At 45.1% G+C, this 20,553-nt stretch overlaps 1 protein-coding gene across 3 annotated transcripts in view; it reads left to right on the forward strand.

Moving 5' to 3' along the window:
* The window catches only part of DIDO1 (death inducer-obliterator 1), a 91,989-nt gene that overhangs the window by 4,238 nt on the left and 67,198 nt on the right, over positions 1 to 20,553 (forward strand). For all 3 annotated transcript variants that reach the window (XM_073607474.1, XM_073607475.1, XM_073607476.1), the window contains exon 2: positions 18,863 to 19,011. The gene's annotated coding sequence lies outside the window, so the exon portion shown is untranslated. The remainder of the gene's footprint in view (positions 1 to 18,862; positions 19,012 to 20,553) is intronic.

The raw sequence follows: 20,553 nt of genomic DNA on the forward strand, positions 1-20,553 counted from the left end.
AAATCAGCAGAAAATCTGATAGTGTGTCTGGGGCTTAACATTGCGCACAATTAAATAACCCTTTCCCAGGAAAGTATGTTAAAATTCTAAACCCTATAACTTTTTTTTTTTTTTTTAAGTTTTTTTAACCCCAATAACTTAATGCTGCTCTCAGTGCTGCTTCCCTGAACTTCTGGTCTTCATGGGACAGTTAACAGTGGGCAGTACAGTCTGGAGTGACCCAAGTTTGGAGGATGAGCGGGGGAGTGTCTTACCATCCTAGGCAACGGGCTGTGTGTTTCTATTGATGCATACAGGGTATTAAGACACAACTGGAGTCCCTGCATGCAATAGGACGCTACAAGGCAAATAAGCCACTGTGAGATAGGAAACCTGGAGCAGTGGTCATGGTACCAACCTAAACTGGAACATGGATGAGGATTTGAGATGAGCTCGGGGGGGTTCAGACAGGAGTCTGAACCCGCCTCGGCTATCCTGCCAAGAAGGTGTCACTGCGGACAGCCAGTCAGAAGTCGTGGAGGCATTCCCCTACCAGCCATGGTATATTATATGTTCGCCTTCCTGCAGCCTCACATATGCCATGGCTGGTAGGGGAATGCCTCCATGGCTTATGATTGGCTGTCCACAGTGACGGCTTCCTGGTAGGATAGCTCAGGTGGGTTTAGACTTGTGTCCAAATCGGCCTGAGCTTAACGCATGGCAAGGATTAAAAAATAAAGAAGCTGCATACTCGGGTGATTAAATCAGCTGCTGAAAGTGCTTAGAGCTGAAGTCCAGCTTTTCTGTCAATAGAAGTAGTTTGGGCCAAGCTGGCCCAATTCAGCCATTTCCATTGCTAGGTTATGCTGCACTGTGTGTGCTCCATTCTAGTGTAGTAACATCTGTTACACCATGGTGATGCTGTGTTCTGCAGCTATTATTATACAGGATTTATATAGTGTCAGCCGTTTACGCAGCGCTTTACTATATAAATGGAAGACCATATAGTTGTAATACAAGAGGATTAAGAGGGCCCTGCTCAGAAAAGCTTACACTCTAATAGCAATACAAGCAACTTCAGATCTGCTGCCAATACACAATGGTGTCTGCCTGAATGCTGCTCAGTCATCGCTGGGTCTCTGTGCTTCCCTATGCAATGCAGGCAGATCATGGTTGGTGGGAGGGTGCTGCATATAGCTTCCTGAAAACCTCACAGCACCCCACCTCAGTAATCCTGAAAATCGCTCAGCACTGATGTAAGCAGCGGGCTGGCACTTAGCAGAAGTTATGCAAATATTTCAAATGCCTTGATGGGTGGATGTCAGGCCTAGAGGGGCGGGGTTCCTGAATAGACTGAATTTGCATGTAGACTAGTCTAGGTAACGCCCACATCTGAAGCTGAGCCTCCATGATTGAAAGGGCTGAAATCCAGTGAAGGATGGGAGCCGGCCACGGACAGTTAGGATGGGAAGGAAAGATTTAGATGTCCTCCAGCCAGGAAATGAGGCAGTCTACTGGCTTGCTGGAGCTTCTAATGCACATTGTGAGAAGATCACAGTGTGCAGTCAGAGGAAGCCATGTCTGTACAAGTGTGCAAGGCTGAAGGGAAGGACTGGAGGTCAGATTTAACATGGCATGGTGTTTTTCTGTGGCAAGCAGAGTTGTGCGATGGGATTGGTGGAGTCCATGGGAAGGATGGGGCTGTGGGAAAAGGAACATCAGGGAATGTACAGGTGTAGATTACAGTACACGTCACCCTCCATGGAGCAAATACTACCACCAACACACAAGGTCAAAGATCCAGAGGTTGGTGTCCCCAGGAAGCAAGAGCTCAGTTAGTGTATCTACACAAGAACAAAGATGTCATAGGTTGCAGCTTTCTAGTCCTTAGATGTGATGGCTGCGGCAAATTTTCTTTTTTTTTTTTTTTTTCCCAGCCTGAGAAGATTGTTTTATCCTCCAGTGTCCTTGTCACTTCCTGTGGGTTTAAAGTAAAGCACAAAGAACTTTATATTTCTTTATCTTTATAAACCCTATGTATCAAGATAAAAAGACAGCCATCTTTTGAAGTCCAGTCTGTGTAGCAACCCTGGATCCCTCCATAGATACAATAAAAGAGTAGACACAGAGGAACAGAAAACAAATGCAGCCACTGTATCTAAGGACTGGTTAGATGCGATTTATTCCATTTTTTTTTTCTGTCGAGAAGTGCCGGTGTTCTGTCAAAGTGCCTGATATGTACAACGCATGCGCTGTACGTATCGGCACAACAGCTTATTTGCCGATCAGCTGGAGTGACGTAACCAGGGCACATGGAGATACCATTTCACAGCCACAATTTAAACCTAAAATTGTGGCTGTGAAATGGTATCTCCCATCAGCGGGGGAGACCATAGTTCTCAGATTGTACATCGCTGCTGCTGGAGGGCGGTTAGTGGCTGTGTTGAAGAGCTGGTTTTGTCTGTGTTTCAACCCGCCCTTTCACACAGGCAAAACCGGCCGTTCAACACGGCAAACCCGCCCTGCAACACAGACAAAACCGGACCATCAGCACACTGTAAAGCCGCCCCGCAACAGTGAGGCACAATGTGTGAACTACGGTCTCCCCTTGTTGTTTGTATAGGTTTCAATTGTGGCCGTGAAATGGTATCTTCCATCGAGAGTTGCCTCCTATGATGTGCGCATGCGCCCTGGTTAAGTCACTCCAGCTGATCGACAAATCAGCTGAAGTGCGGCTCCGTCCTGCGCGGGCACTATTAGATGGGGGGCACTTCTCGACAGAACACCGGCTTTACACTCTCTGGCACTAAGTCGCATCAAAAAGTGCATCAAAGTCGCTTAATCTGAACATTAATAACCTAGGGCTGCGACTTGTCATGTGCCTGTCCACAGTCGCAGGACAATAGTGAATGAAGCCTTAGGCTCGGTTCAAACTTATGTAGTTTGCTTTTGATCCATTTCTGCAGTGCTTTTTGTGACGCATTTTGCATTGTTGTGCACACGTTTGATGCATTTTTGCTGTTTTTTTTTTTGGTTTGTTGTTGGGCGTATTAAAAACTGCAAACCAGGGCAAAAACGCACGACATGTTTTTCTGCAGCTTCTCCATTGAAGTCTACTGAAACAAACGCACCGTTTTGCTTTTAAAGTCTCTGACCCTTTCCAAAAACACAGCGGCTGAAAAAAAGCATAGATGTGAATGTTTCCATCAGAAAACCATGTAAGAATGGACTGTAGTGCGTTTCTGAAAAAGCATTAAAAAAAAAATGCATGGGCGTGAACCGAGGCGCATTCAGGGGCAAAGGTCTGGATTGTAGATCTGCTCTCTTGACCTTTGTTCTTGAACATCTTAGAAATCTATTGAATCACCTGGGTAAACAAGTGAATGTATCGCTGGGTCCCGTTCTCATCCCTCCTGTGGTTGATGATTAGTGATGAACTCAGGAATGTTCAGATTCTAGTCCAAACCCACCTGATCTATCCACCTGGGAGCTGTCACTGTACAGAGCCGATGGTAAGCAGTCGATGCATTCCCTGCCCTGCAGCTGCACATATTTATACTCCCCTTGTAGTTCGGACTAAGATCTGAACACCCCGGAGCTCACCCTTGTTGAGGAGCAGCTTGATCGGACAGTTGTGTGTGTTACTAGTTTAGGATCGAGGATATATCAGACGATTCCTGCTGCTGCTGTTTGCTACGGCCTAAATCACCAGTGTGAATGTGGCTGCTGGGTTTGCTGTAATGCACTGTAGTAGTAGCAGCAGCTCTGTACTCTATACGTCTGGATGCAGAATAGCACAACTGGAAACACCTGACTTCCTTAAAATGTCTGCCTGTGAAAGACCTTGTTGATGCAATAGGACCGCCATATCTTGTTGCTGCGCTCAGTCTTACACAATGGTAAGATTTCCAATACAGACGTGTTTGGTGACTTGATAGAGCAAGACCTTTCCCCGCCCAGTTTCATTCCTCCTACACGGCTGATTCTGTTTGATCTAATGTTTGTCCTGTTAATCATTAGCACCCGTTTTTAGTTTAAATGTTTAATCATGTACTGGACCAACATGATTGCAAAACCCTTAAGCAGGCCATACATGGTCGAATTTCGAACAAATTTTCTTTTCAAAATCAGAAAGTTCGGGTTTTTTTGTGATCCGATGAAGCCACCATTGATTTTCGAAATTCGGCCGACCAAGCCTTCAATTTCCCCTCATGTTGCTACAGAATAGAATTTTCTTGGCCAGGAATCTTCTTTTCTCTCCGTAAATTTTCTTTTCTTATTACATTTCTCGCACAATTCTCCCATCATTGATTAGAAAATCGTTCGTTTTTCTAAAAATTTCCAACATTTCCGATTCCTCAAATTTGATTGCCGCACGAAAATCGGCCGTTATTGCAATCCACTAATGGTGCGACATTCATACAAAAATTCTTTCATACGATTTTCGAAAGAAAATTCTTACGAAATTCGAACCGTGTATGGCCAGCATTAGGCCCCATACACACTATTAGATTTTCTGCAGATTTTTGTCTTCAGATTTACCATGTAGTGCAAGGGCCTGCCTGATTGCATACAAACTCTTAAGGCCCGTTCACACAACATGCAGTCCAGTGCGGTTTTTTTTTTCTGCATAAAAAACGCATAGAAAGTAGGTTATATGGTTTTCAATTGCATAGTTCACACCAGTTCCTGCAGTTCTAGTGCGTTCCAGTTCCAGAAACAAAAATAGAACATGCTGCATTTTTCCTGCACTGGACTGTACTGCATCGCTAGAAAAAGCATCAAAAAGTCACCGGAACGCACCAAAAATGGACTGGAACACACATGTTCTTATTTAAGGTTAAGGGAAAAGGGGGGGGGGGATGCACTGGACTGCACCAAAAACGTGCGTGCAAAAAAGCATCTGGAGCGCATCCTGACTGCGTTTCTATGGTGAAATGGCCCTTAAGGTTTCACCTTTTATATTATATGTTTTTGGTAAATTTGAAGACAAAAATCTGCAGAAAATAGTGTGTATGGGGTCTTGGGCTGCATTCACACTACAGCGTTTTGAATCGCAGGCAGATTTGCCGGCGCCGAGGTGTGAATGACAAAACGCTGGACTCGCATTCGAGATGCCGTTCATTTGAATGACACCTCAAACCGCAGTGCGGGTGTCCCGTGATTGTCGCTCGATAAAACGCGCTGCGATCGCGGCAACCCGCATTGTGGGACGCATGTCACCCAAAAATGGTTCTGGAGCTACTTTTGGGAGAGATGTGTCCCGTGATTTTCCCCCTGCCTCTAAACTCCCCTGTATGTTAGTCTGTGTCCATGAACACACAGGCTTTTAGCAGCATTTAGAGGCAGGAAAAAAACAGTGCCAGCAAGTTCAGGAGGAGCAGAGTTTGAGCAGAAAAAAAGGCACATTTAGCGCTTGAGCGTTAATTCATTTCAATGGGCAGAATAAAGCGTCCATCTGCAGCCTTGCCCAAAATTGCAGTCTGTTTGGTTTTTAAATTTGGCGCCACTGAGATATTCAGCTCCTCTCGGCTCGTCCCTGCTGTCTCTCAGGTTAAGAGGAGTGCCGCTGACATCGACCAGGCTGAGCTGGGTGTACTGTGTACTCGGCTCCGCTCGCGGTCCCGCCCCTTGGCCCGGCTCCTATGATGGACACAACACTGGTCCAATGGCCTTAAAGGCTAGGAGGTGGGACTGGGAGTGACTGCGAGCGGAGCCGAGCACACAGTACACTCGACTCTGCTTGGTCAATGTCGGCGGCGCTCCTCTTGCCCTCACAGACAGCGGGATCGGCGTATAACACGCACCCGCGATTTACCCCTGATTTTAAGGGGGGAAAAAGTGTGTGTTATACGCCAATAAATACGGTATTTATAAATATTTTTATAAAATACTGTCAAAAGTGCAGTATTGGGTCGTCCTAACTGGTGTGGTGGTGATCAGGGACACTGACAGTGTATGTAATAAAAAAAAAAAAGGCTTCTTTTTTTACTTTACCAGAGCAATAGTGGTACCATAGTAACATTACTATGGGAAAGTGATCCGGATTGTGTTTTTTTTTTTTTTTTTTTTTTTTTTTTTTTTTTTACACATTGCCATTGCTTATGCCAGTGAATTTCATTGCTACAAGGAACCATTTTTACTGAATGAAACAGATTAATTCAGTGAGTATCAGGATTAGATGTGATTGGCCACAGCTAATCACACAGATCATGAGATAGGGATTGGCCCTGTCTGTACCATGTGATCACCGTGACCAATCACAGCTAGCAACACAATTGTACACAATGGTTGGCATGAAAGGAAGCCATCTACTGTTTAAAATAGGCATGTAATCTGCTGTGATTGGTTACAGCGATCACATGGTTACCAGCAGCGGGCCAGTACAGAGATCTGTCATCGGCTGTGTCCTATGCAGCGCGACAAGTCCCAAAAGCCCGTTCAACTGGAACACCGTAAGTCCTGCCTGGCTGTTATTTTGCAATAGGCCAGGAAGGAAGTGGTTAAAGGCACATTGCAAGTGAATAAAAATAATTTGGCAAATCTGAGGCTGTTACATGTGCAACCCCGCTGCTAGTGACACATTGTAAACGTGGGAGCCTTCCTCTTACCTCTGTGGGAACGCTCACTAGGAGTAGGAGTCACCCTCTCGCTAGCCGTGCTAACAAGGGAGTGATTCTATAGTCTGGCCGACAGTCTCTGAGAACAGCTATGAATACCTTGTGGCATCCTTTAAGCTGTACAGTTTGTCCAGATTTCATATCTTTATGAAAAGTCGTTTTTTTTGTGAGGACAAGATAAAACAAATACTTTTCAGTATTCAAATCAGTAGAAGATTGGAGTTGGGAAAATGCCACTTATTGGCTAATTGCATGTAGTTCAAGCTGGTCTTTTGTTCGGGCAATATGAACTGACCAGAAAAAAAAAAAAAATACATTTTACACATAAAACAGATGCAGATGTGATTAACTTGTGGCGTTGGGTGATAAAAGATTTAGTGTTGATAGATCTGTGTCATTGTTTGTGTTTAGACAGAGAAGCCATCCACTCACACCTAAGGGGGAAGTGGGGGATGGTGTGTGTCTTTATAAAAGTCTTAGATATGGAAATGTGTCTAGGATGATGCTTTACAGAATATCGGATGACACAAAGAATGTGTCTGTTTAGGCCATGTTCAAGAGTCCGGAGTTTTCTCATGAATTTGCATTCCTACTCCAATCTCGGAGGTCATTTAACCCTTTCGCTGCCAGAGCCGTTTTTCCGTGGTGTTTTTTTGCACATGTTTAAAAAAATAATTTTAGGCCTGTAGATTACACAAAACCCAATCAACGTTTTCACGCGTAGGTGCCCCCCCGACGTATCCGTTTTACTTTTGTGTGTGTTTATGGGGGGGAGAGATTTTATATGCTTGGGTGTAACTTTTTTTTTTTTTTTTTCTTTTCCATCACATAGGGGACAAACGGTCCTCTATGTGATGATTTTTAGGTGACAGTTTCTCTTGAGATATGCAAGGTATAAAAGACCCTGCATGTCTCGCCTGTACTCCACTGAATGTTTTGCCATGCAGTTCGCATGGCTAAACCTCCTTTCTCTGCAAAGTGAGCCGGGGACACCGAGACCTCGACGTCGGAGACGGGTCACAAAAAGGAGGAGAGCGGACGTGTGGCCGCTCTTCTCCTTCCCCTCTTACCTCCGGCACCCACCATGGAAATCCTGGGCCCGCCGATGGGCAAGCGGAGCCCGGTAAGCATGGCGGAGCCGGCGGCGGGTGGGTGGAGCGCCGGTACTGGGGGTGTGTGCGATCGGGCGGCAGCGGAGCCGACCAAATGCACTCACCTGACAGGAGTCTGCCTGCCAGTTTCACACACAATCCAAGTGGCTGCAGCCACCGGATTGTGTGTGATACCCCCCACCGCTAAGTCCGTATGACATACTGACGGCGAAAGCATTAAACTAACTATAAGAAAAAAGTTTCACCTAATTTTGGATGGAGTAAGGGAGGATTCTAACCCCTGTCAGATTTTTTTTCTTTTTTTTTTTTCCCCCCACCACCTATATCCCATTTAGATTTCCCTTCGTTTCCTGCGCCATAGCCAAGCAGGGGGTGTGAGGAAATTCCTTGGGGCCCCCAGGTCACCGGAACCAGTGTCCCCATTGGAAGCTTTCCCCATGATTACTTTTCTGGTGACATCACAATTTGGGATTTTTTTTACTTTTAATGATAATGGAATAGAGGGGGGACCTAATGAACAGGGCACAGAATGCAATTAAAACTGACAGGTGTTCTAATCCATCTCCACCCTATCCAAAATGAAAACAAATAGTTTAGGCCTCTTTAGTTATACTTTCAGTTGTCATCTCTCATACAGAAGAATGCCTGGTCAGGAACATCCGTTTTTTGTTCTTGTTTAGTCTAATCTTACTGACCTAGAGACCTGTAGGGCATTTTGCACACGATTGAAAATGCCAGATTAGAGGATTTGCAGGAGAAGGTGCTTTGTATTATGTATCTCATACTCTGTCATTGACATATACACTATGTACAGGTATATCACCTTTTCCGCCTACATGGGGGAGTGCTGTTTTTTCCATGGGGTTGATTTACTAAAACTGGTGCAGCTGTGCATGGTAGTCAGTTCGCTTCCAACTTCAGCCTGTTCAATCAGGCCCCTTTCACACGGGACCGGTCATCTGCCTGCTCAGCGGGGATAAGCGGATCGATCCCTGCTGAGCAAAGCGGAGTCCGTCGGGCGGATCGCCCGTGTGAAAGGGGCCTTAAGCCTCGTACACACGATCAGATTGTTGGCAGGGGATTATCTGACAGACAGTTGTCCTAAAATCTTACCGTTAGTACGCTCCTGACAATTGTCCAACTCTAGGCCAACAAATGTTGGATGGCAGGCTAGTAAATTTTCTGCGGACAATGGTCTGTTGTCAGATTTTCGTATCATGAGTACACAAGTCCGTCGCACAGAAGTCGAAAGTACAAACACCCATGCTCAAGAATCAATGCCCTCCGAACACGTAATTAGCAGAATGGGGCCCAAAGGGTGGCGCTCGAGCTGAAATTCCTCGTACTTCACTAAGTTCGTGTTTGTTGGCCGACAATTATGTACTGTTAGTATGCAGGACAAGATCCTGGCACACGCCCTCTGGACAAAAATCAGACGCTCGGTTGGCCAACAATCGTACCGTGTGTACGAGGCTTTAGGCTTTGACAAAAAAAGTGGAAGCTGATTGGTTTCTGCACCAGATTTTGCACTTTTAGTAAATCAACCCCCCCCCCCCCGTGTGTGTCCAGTGAGCTTCTCACAATAAGTTGTCTGTCAATATGCTTGGAAAGTGGGCTCAGGAAGTTTCTCAGTCCATGTTCTCTGTGACTGAGGGGCTGCAGTTCTTTTGCTATAATATGTGTAGAACTTGCAGATGTGGATTATGGATGATCGTAAGTGAGAATCCATTTTCCTTTAGCCTAGGTTCACGATTACAGCGCCGGTTCCCACATCGCATCTCTCCTGCAGGCATTTCACGCTGCCCTCTGCGGGTGTCAATACAATGTTAATGACACCCCTAGATCAGTTCACAGATTACAGTGCAAACCGTGAAGTCGCACAGGAATTGGATTGCATAGGTGAGAACACCCATGTGATGTGATTTCAGTGCGGGAAAAAAGTCCCTGCACTTTTTTTTTTCTGCAAATCTAATGCGAGTTCAGCCATACAAGTGTATGGCTTAACTCGTGTCGCACAGACATTGCATGCGATTGGCACCCTCAGTGCGGTTGCGAATCGCATGCAAGGTCTGAGATTGCATATGTGTGAACCTAGGCTCAGGATCTGTTTGTAACTCGGATGTTTGGCTTTGGAAATACAGATTTCTTTTTATTTGAATGTAGGTAGTTGCAGTCTTGTATCCTTGTTTTAGGAATGCTCTGAGGTGGTTGTCTTGGTTCTTGGGAAGAGATCCAGTTGTGCCTCGTGACCAGAGTGTAGATTTTGTTTTGTTTTTTGACTGGGATGAAAGCTGATGTTCCTTAGGTGTTTGGGTCAGTTTGGAGATTTGTAGACTGTTCCCTTGGATATTGTAGTGTCCAAGAAACTGAATATTATTTATTTTATTTTTTGTTAGTAATGGGGAATGGCAAAGGTCCTCTTTGCTTGTGGTCCAGATAATCATGATGATGTTGTGGTAGTAATAAATACGCCTGGGCACTTACAGGGAAACCTAGACGAGTATTCTTCCAGTTTTGCCATAAAAGATTTGCATATTGTGTTGCAAATTCCCATCCTATTGCCACACCCATTTTCTGCACAAAGGGGTCTCAGCCAAGGGTAAAGGAGTCCCGTGTAAGCATGAATTTTGAGTTAAGGGTTCTGCAGGTAGATCCAGTTTCTAAAGGCTTGCCAGGCCAGCTGTAAAACCCTAATTGTAAGGGATGTTTAGAGATTCCACTTCTATGGTGGCTCTATAATTCTCTCTGGTCTTATAGGCCCACCAGCTCTCTAAGCCCTCATGCACACTACAGCTCGAATCATCTTCTCCTACATGTGAGCTTTTACTTTTCTCTGCCTTTTAGCTCCCCTCCATGTTAGCCTGTGTGTCCGTGCACACTATAGGCATTTGTGGGGGTTTAGTGAGGGGATGTTTACAGGCAGAACAAAAATAAATAAATAATGGTTTGGGGTTTAACACCTGTAGGAGAAGCTTCTTTGAGCTGCAGTGTGCATGAGGCCTTTGGCCACTAGAAGGAGCCAAGTACTATACAGTCCTTTTTTTATTTGAAATCATCAATTTGCAGTTGAAAAGCGCAGGATATGTCTAATTTTTTACCACATTCAGAAAGCATGAATGTACATGCACGTTTACTGGGCAAATGGCTATGTCCATTATTTATAAATCATCTTCTGTGTTTTCCACCCAGCCTGCTATATTTTCAGTCAGTGTCCCAATTCCTGAATGCAGCCACCACTTTTAGGGACTGATGAACTGCAATATATATTACCGGAGTTATAGTGCCATCAGATTGTCCAGCACTTTACAACATTTGCATGTGCAATACTATATAGTTTTGGGCTCCATGCACACCAGTGCGTTTTTTCATGCTTTTTGCAGAAATGCAGGACTTGGACTTTTTTTTTTTTTTTTAAACGAGTTCTTATAAAACATCTTCACATCAATGCATTTTTGTGCCTTTGGAATAGGTCAGAGACTTTTTTGTAAACACAACTGTGCTTTTTTTTTTTTTTTGGTTCAATAGATTTTAATGGGGAAGCTTCAGAAAAGCATGTAGTGTGTTTTTACAACAATTTAGCATTTTTTATAATTCTGTCCAACCATCCACCCCCACAAAAAAAAAGCCCCGCAGAAACGCTCAAAAGCATTGTGAATCGAGCCTAAGAAGATTAAGGTGACTATAGATGGATGCATGACCTACCGAATTCCGATCTATGTGTGGCCACTGCAGTTGAACAGAAGTTGATCTACCAATTTGACTTGTATTCAGCCGCCCTGTCGGATAAAAGCCACCCGATCAGTGGCTGCATCATTGATCTGTGTTTTCTAACAGAGGCGGATGTGTGGATGGGGGAATCTTTTCAGGTTTTTTTCATTCAGTCCGCTGGCTCAATGAAAAACGTAACCATGTATGGTCAGCTTTAGAAAGGCCCTGCTCATGAGAGCTTATAGTCTGAAAGGTAAATTATGTTTTTTGTTGTTGGAATTAAAATATATATGCAGTGTCTATACATTCTATCTTCGATGTTGCTGAATGATTTTGCTTGCAACACATTTAGGGCTCCTTCACATGGACGTGTAGGGAGCCCGATCTGCTCAGTGGGGATTGCTCCGTTGATCCCCGCTGAGCAGGAAGATGACAGGTCCGTCTCTGCAAACTGTGCAGGGACGGACCTGTCAGAGCGCCGCTCTCCTCTTTGGGGGATCGGATGAGGATGGACCGTAGAGTCCGTCGTCACCCGATCCGATCCACAGACGGATGGAAAAGTAGGTTTTTCCTCTGTCACGCTTTTTTGGATCAGAGCGGGTCGGATGTCAGCGGACATGTCACCGCTGACATCCGCAGCTCCAAAGAGGTCTATGGAGTGTCCGTTCAGGTCCGCCTAAAAACCTGACAGGCAGACCTGAACGGACAGTCCGTGTGAAAGAGACCTTAGGGGCCTTTCACAGGCGCTGTGTCCGATCAGGTCTGTCTGTCAGGTTTTCAGGCGGACCTCCCAGTCTTCCCTATGGAGCAGCGGATGTCAGTGGAGAAACTATTTCTTCCTAGAGGAGAATGGGAATGTGTTCATGTCCGCTCTGTACAGTGGACCTGGACCTGTCATCTGCCTGCTCAGCGGGGATCAGCGGAGCCCGCCGAGCAAACAGAATCCGCTACACAGCGGCGCCCATGTGGAAGGAGCCTTATGTAGTAAAGGCTGGTATGATGGAGACTCATTGGAGACATGAACACTAATCACAAAACGTCTCTTCCTTATACTTGGTCATTGTGCTGTTGAATTTGAACAAACCCATGCAGAAGTTTTAAAATGTAGCTCCAGACATTATTATTCACGATTTATGTAGCGCCAACAGTTTACGCAGCGCTTTACAATGTAGAGGGGGGACAGCACAATTACAGTGCAATACAGAAGGGACAGGAGGGCTCTGCTCATAGAGCTTACATTCTAAACGGAGGGGGTGGTGGTACAAAAGATAATAGATGCAGGGAATGATTTGATGGGTGTGGGATAGGCTTCCCTGAACAAGTGAGTTTTCAGGGATCTCCTAAAGGTGGACAGGTTAGGGACTGATCGGACGTACTGGGGCAGGGAGTTCCAGAGGTTGGGAGAGGCTCTGGAGAAGTCCTGAAGATGAGCATGGGAGCTAGAGAGCAGGAGGTCCTGGGAGGAGCGGAGAGGACGATTTGGGTGATATCTGCAGATGAGGTTGATGATGTAGCTGGGAGCGATGTTGTGGATGGCCTTGTATGTTATAGCCACCATAGAGCTATTGGGAGGGGAGGAATAGACTTCCCTAAACCACCATTTCTCTGGTGCCCATGAAGAAAGAGGCTGGCTCTCTGATGGTGTATAGCTGTATTTGTGCAATCCAGGATTGAAGTAAACCTTTATTTGTGGTAACTGGAGAGAGCTGTGAAAAGTTCCCTCTCATCGGTGAAAGACCTTTGTTTACATAGGCTCAATTTGTAAATGACATGCAGAGCCTGTATGTGCATTAAAAAAGAGCCCAAGAAGAAAAAAAAATGGACTCCCATTACAGGTTTGTAATAATGTGCTTCCTGCAAAGACTACAATAAATACTTGCCTGTCCTGCTGCCAAAGTTACCCACCTTTGTTGTAGTGAAGAGAAACCTGCAGACTCCATCACTTCTGCCATTGTGATTTATGATTAGCCCAATGACCTATGGTGGCAGACATGATGTAAGTTACACAGGAGAACTCTCAGCACACAGCATGGGATGAGAAATATTACACCCATAGAAGTGTCTTATTCTGCAGCACCTTAACCACTTGCCGCCCGCCATATAGCAAAATGACGGCGGCAAAGTGGTTTCATTATCCTGACTGGATGTCATATGATGTGATCAGGATAATGAACCGCTGCGCCCCCGGGGCGCGCATCGCGGTGATCGTTGTTGCGGGGTGTCAGTCTGACACCCTGCAACACCGATCTAGGTAAAGAGTCTCTGACGGAGACTCTTTACCACGTGATCAGCTGTGTCCAATCACGGCTGATCACGATGTAAATAGGAAGAGCCGGTGATCGGCTTTTCCTCACTCGCGTCTGACAGACGCGAGTAGAGGAGAGCCGATCGGCTGCTCTCCTGACGGGGGGGGGGTCTGTGCTGATTGTTTATCAGCACAGCCCCCTCTCGTATCCTACCCAGGACCACCAGGTATGCCCCTAGACCCCCAGGGAAATACCAATATGTGCCCACTCCAATGCCTACCACTGCCAGTGCCACCAGGGATTCCTATCAGTGCCACCTTTCAGTGCCAATCAGTGCCACCCATGAGTGCCCATCAGTGCTGCATATCAGTGCCCGCTCATTGGTGCCACCTCATCGGTAGTGCCTGTCAGTGCCGCCTTATCATTGAAAGAGAAAACTTATTTACAAATTTTTTTTAACAGAATCAAAAGCAAAACTTTTTTATTTTTTTCATAATTTTTGGTCTTTTTTTATTTGTTTAGCAAAAAAAACGCAGTGGTGATCAAATACCACCAAAAGAAAGCTCTATCTGTGGGAACAAAATGTTAAAAATTTAGTTTGGGTACAGTGTTGCATGATCGTGCAATTCAAACTGTGACAGCACTGAAAGCTGAAAATTGGTCTGGGCAGTAAGGTGTATAAGTGCCTGGCATTGAAGTGGTTAATCCTCTCACTGCTGAAGGGATGGGCGGTGTGATCACAGGAGTAGTGTGTATGTAATGTCTTTGCAGTTAGCCCCCCCCCCTTTTTTTTTTTTTTTTGCAGCAACAGCTTTAAAGAGGAGTTAACATGGCTGTTCTATTAGAACCCTACAGGCATTGATGGAAAAATATTTACTGTTCATTATGCTACGAAACCTCTGCCAGGTGTGCAGAGTTGTTATCATTCACATTATGTGGAGACCGAAAAAAAATCAGGTTCTATTATGCAGTGAGCGTCACCCACCAGGCTTTGTTATCCAGTAGAGCAGTTAGATGTGTATAGTACAGGGGTAGGTAACCCCCGGCACGGGTGCTGCAAGCGACGCGCGAAGCCTCTTTTACCGGCACTCGACTTCCTTCCCATCACCAGAGCAGCGCAGGGAAGTGTCCATAAGACAATAATGCATTCCAATTTCAGAATTCCCCACACCTGCACTGAGGGGGAGGCACTGTGCCCCCCCCCCATTGTAAAATATGAGAAACATTGTTTGGTTCTCTAGCTTTTTGGAATTACTGTTGAGCTTCTGGGAACATTGTTGACAATATTCCTGAACCTTACTACTGAACCCCAGCACCCGGCCCGTCCCTTTAAGCCACAGCCAGTATTCAGTGCAATGAAATCCACACCCAACTTTTGCTGCGCCGCACTTTTTCTCAGTTGCGGGGCGCCCAACTTATGATCTGCACACAGGCCCACTGCTTTCAGAAAATGCCCCTGACCTGAGCTCATCGTTGCACATCCATTCCAGATGCTGGTATGTGACATCACATACAAGCCCGTGGGCTGGATGCGAGAAGTGGATCAGTAGGATGAGTGTGCCAGGACAGGTAGATGTGTCTCATCTCTGCTATCTTTCCAAACCTAAGCACCCCCTGAAGGAGTGCGATTCCTCTAGCGGGACTGTTACCTCTAATAATGTAGAAAGTAGTAGAAGTTCTACTTTATTAGAGGTAACCCCGTGAAAAAAGTGCCGCTAGAGGAATCGCACTCCTTCAGGGGGTGCTTAGGTTTGGCAAAAATTGGGATGGGGGCTTACCTTTAGAAAAATATACAGTGCCTACTGGGATGACACCTCCCTCATCTCTGCTATCTTTCACCACTCTGCATATCATAGATAAGAAGAGGGTACATCGGTGGGGAAAATGAGCAGGAGGGGTTCAGAGATGGGGCAGAAGAGCAGGAGGGTACAGCAGTGAGGCAGATGTGCGGGGAGGTACAGTGGTGGAAGAGATAAGGGGGTTCAGCAGTGGGACAGAAGAGCAGGGGCATACAGTTATGGGGCAGATGAGAAAGGGGGTTGAGTGGTGGGACAGAAGAGTAGTAAAGCGGTGGGGTAGATCTGAAAGGAGGTGCATTGGTGGGACAGATGAGCAGGGGGTACAGTGATGGGACAGATGAGAAGATGGTTCAGTGGTGGGGCAGATGAGCAGGGGGTTACAGTGGTGGGGCAGCTGTGTGTGTGTGGGGGGGCTACATTGATCTGAGGTGTGGAGTTCCAAGAATTGGGGCAGATCTGAGGCGTGAGAGTGCAGGATGTTAATTTGTCACCAATACTCAAGTAGTTTACAGCATTTACTTTATAAAAAATCCTTTTTGTGATTGAGAGTGTGAAGTTGACATTTTTTTGTTATAAAATCGTCACGCTCAATTTCTTAGAAAACATTTTTTGGCACACTGTGCTCAAAAGGTTGCTTACCCCTGGTATAGTGTGTGACTCTCTGCAATAGCTGTGTGCTGTCTCAGTGGTGTAGATATGTTGTAAAAGATGAGATTCATATCTGTTTTTTGCTGTAGAACTGTCCCAAAAAATGCCCTGCCTGTGTAAGCTGCTATTTTCATCCAATACGGGTGTCATTTTGTGAGGTGAGGTGTTCATACTGTAAGGACCAGTTCACACCAGAACTCTGAGCTAAAAACCCACGTTCTCATGTGTTTCCCACACCGTTTTCAAAACGCACCGCCCTTGTGATCGGCAGTGGGTGTTGATGCAGTGCATTTGCCTGCACCAGTTTGCATGGTACAGACATGCCATGTGATCTGGTTGCTCTGCGTTTTGTAAAGTATTACATGCGCTACTTTTGTTGTGATTTCAGCTCATTTAAATGAATGGGTTAAAATTACACTGCACCGGGATCACAAGTGAATCGCACAGGAATGCATAGCACATGCCTGTGTTATTAATGGTGTGAACCGGCCCTAAAGCTAATCGTGTGCACTCAGTTTGAAAAGCAACCTATGTTAAATTTTAAACAAGTTCTTTAAAGCACTGCTTTTTAATCGCATTACTGCATATGCACTATTGCGTTGTGGAATAACACCCCCGTGCACCTGTGCTGCAACGCATCACAATGCCCATTGATGCACTAATGTACCAGCTACATGCAGTTTACAGTTCTTCAACTTTATTGCATAATTGATTAGGACCATGGTGCAGCAAGTATCAGTGTGGCCAAGGAGCTTATACTGATCGATTTCCTGGCTCTGCGGCTGTTCACATTCTACCACTTGGTGTGATTAGGGGCAGAAGATGCAGACACTTTGCGTCTCGGGCTGCGCATCTGTCCTACAAAGACTAAAACCACTCCATGCGCAGTACAGTGAGAACCGCTATGGAGGCTGTCGATGTTAACAGGCTTCCTGGTTGCAGCTAATTGCACATACCAGTGGTCCCTGTCGCAGATTTACCCTGATACTTCCCGTCTCATGGCCCTTATTTTCTGTTTGAGGCCTAAAATATACATTGTTGCAGACATGTTTGCCCTATACATGTGCAGGATTTGCTTCCTGCTCAAGCTGTCCCTAGACTTTATAGAGTTGGTGGGATTGTTTATAACTTTACAAACTGAGCATGTGGTTTACTGTGTACTATTGGCAAGTGGAAGATTCATTTTACAGAATTTCACTTTACTTGAGTAATAAAAAATGGCTAACAAATGCATTTCTTGATCCTGCCCATAAAGACTTGCATAACCAGTTTAGCTCTATGTATGCCCAAAGAGTGAACCTTTATTCACAAGCTGATAGTTGCAGAAGCAGCCATCAGCCTGTGCGTGTTTGTTCCATAGCCGCCAATCACTTTCACACAGCCAGGAGCATGGTGGCACCCCCCCGTTTGCCGCCGTCATTTTGCTATATGGCGGGCGGCAAGTGGTTAAGGTGCTGCAGAATGAGACACTTCTATGGGTGTAATATTTCTCATCCCATGCTGTGTGCTGAGAGTTCTCCTGTGTAACTTACACATTATTCACAAGCTGATAGTTGCAGAAGCAGCCATCAGCCTGTGCGTGTTTGTTCCATAGCCGCCAATCACTTTCACACAGCCAGGAGCATGGTGGCACCCCCCCCCCCCCCGCGCTTACAGGTGCCCGGGAACACAATAGCTGGCGGGGGAGGGGGGTGGAGAGGGATAGCTGTTAGCACAAGACCATGCCTCGATCTCACATGCAAACATTCAAACTGGAAGTGATGTCACTTCTGGTTTCAAGTGCACCCTTTCCTGGCCAGCACAGCCAGAGGACACGTCTAACCAAGCCGATCTTTGCTTGGTTAGATGGTGTGAAGGGCAGGGGGGACATTGGGGTCTATTAGACCATACTGTCCCCTTTTCCAATTTATTAACCTCTATTAGACCCCTAATATCCATTTATATGCAATTTATTAACCCCTTGTAGCAATTAAGTAAAAATAAAAAAATTTAACGCAAGCCTAGGGTGCGCACACGTATGTAAACCATGGTTTGCACTACACGTGTGAAATATCGCCACAAAGTCAGAATGCGAACAATAATTCTAGCACAAGAGCTACAGCTAACCCTATACTGATGAGCTTTCAAAGCGTCACTTATGGTGATGTTTGGGCAGCATAGTTTTTGGCCCTATAGCAGGCACACGCTATTTTAAAACATGGAATGTTTTGTTTCAATTTACTCAACGCATCCTCATCTTTTATATTTGAACCAAATAAAATTTTAATAAACACTTTCACAAATCTCATCTGAAAATTGAGTACTGTCCGTGATACTTTTTTTATTTGCACTAACATAAAATTTTTCAGGACAAGCTTTCGGGGTATGTCCCCTTCTTCAAGGTCCAAGCAGTGACTGCTTGGACCTTGAAGAAGGGGACATACCCCAAAAGCTTGTCCTGAAAAATTGTATGTTAGTGCCAATAAAAAAAGTATCACGGACAGTACTCAATTTTCTCTGTCACAATTGCACTAATACGGCTACAATCAAATCAAGTACAAATCTCATCTGAAACAGAAATTTGCAACCATCACCTTTTTGCTCTACATGGTCTCTGCTTTCAGAAAATATATAATGTTCTCGGGGGTTTATGTAATTTTATTGCCAAAAATTAAGATTTTTATATCTGACAAAACATTTTCTGGACTTGAACTGGTTAATCCATACTGTACATTCCTTTCAATTGCTTTTCTTTTGTTTGCTCCTTGTAGGACCACTCCCAGAAGGGGGCGTTGCCAGTTCCCGAATTGAATGAAAGAGCATGAGTTTCCAAAGACACTCTATTCAAGTTTCAGCTTTGGATTGAGTAACCTCTGCAATTCTCCAGGACTCAAATGATGGATTAAGGATAGCAATACAGGTAACATTTTGTACGCATTTGTTTAGTATGTGCTTAGTTTGCTGGCTTTGCTTTTTTTTTTTTTTTTTTTGCAGAGGCACAGGGGAAGTGCATTTGTGTTTGACTGTATCTCTATTGTGATCTTAACACTTTTGGTCACGATTAAAGCATCACCCCCACCAAAATTAAAGCTTTTGAATACAAGTTACACTTATTAAGCCACAAATCCAACATAACAGAAATTGATGTCCTTCAAAACCAGTCACATGGCTGTTTGTTCTTCTTTTTTCTTTTGTATTGCTGCCATCATGAAACATGCTACTCATTAAATAGTGTTTGTGGGTTTTTTTTTCTTTCATGTTAAAGGGCAACTAATCATTTTTGAACTAACCCTCTCTCAGCCACCTTGCCACCCTCACAAAGTTTGAGTACAATATAATTAGAAACCCAATTTTTAGCCAAACCAGTGTCCCCAGTGTCAGAACTTCCATGTGTCATACTGTCCATTTTTCCAGCAGTTTTAGAAGTCTTGCATGCTGAGGTTCAGCAGGCCATGGCAGCAGGGAAGGGTTAACCCCCTATAGTTTTGTGATGTGTCCTGTTGTGGAGATTTCCCTTTACTTTGTGTTCCAAAGGGACAACCACATGTGGCCTCTGCACTGCATTAAAATCCAGCCTGTCCCATTTCTGCATGCATTCCAGCCCATTCGTTTTGACTTGGCTGTTAAACAGAAAGACGAGCGCATACATTGCAGTACAGTGTTGTGTGGATTCTAAGCCCCTGTTCACACTGGTGCGATTTGACTTCCAAATCACGACAAGTCGCATCCCATTGCCGGCAATGGAACTGTTCATATCACAGCAATTATGAAAAAGGTTCCTGCACTGCTTTTTTACCCTATTTATTTTATTGCAACTTGCATAGACTTCTATTAAATTAAGTTGCAAGCCACAATGAAATCAGCAGTGCAGATCTCACTGATGTGCGGCTTTGAAATCAAGCCAAAGTAGCGCAATTTCAAAGCCGCACTGATGTGAATGGGGGCTAAAGCAGACCTAATTTTTCAAAACAGCCTTGATTTTGTATGGCCTTTTAGGGTTTTACACTTGTGGTTGAGGTGCACTAAAACCATGCTCTATAGCTTCTTTGTTACTGCTCCCCCTTTAGGTGCAAAGGAAGTGGTCAGGGTTGTACACATGGCTGTGGCAGGAATTATATCCCATACCACAATAGTGCCAATCTAGCAGGACATATATTTAAAGAAGTCCAGCTAAAGCTTGTTTGGCTGTGCTTCTCCTATAAATCACAGGAGTGAAATTTGTTTTGCACTCGTGTGACCCGACTGAAGTCTGCTCTTTGCTGAGCTGCTGAGAGCCTGAGACGTTCGCTCCCCGCCCCTCCACAGCTCAGCACTTCAATGAGCGAGAAAAGCAAAGAACTGTGACTGACAGTCTACAGCTCTCTGCTCACGGAGCTGTGAAAACCCGTGTGGAGGTGCTGGGGGACAGATTCATCATTGGACCCATGCTGCATCCTCCAAGGTTAGTATAAATTTGCACAAA

The sequence above is a fragment of the Aquarana catesbeiana genome, linkage group LG12, assembly GCF_042186555.1.
Source record: "Aquarana catesbeiana isolate 2022-GZ linkage group LG12, ASM4218655v1, whole genome shotgun sequence".
Lineage (NCBI taxonomy): Eukaryota > Metazoa > Chordata > Amphibia > Anura > Ranidae > Aquarana > Aquarana catesbeiana.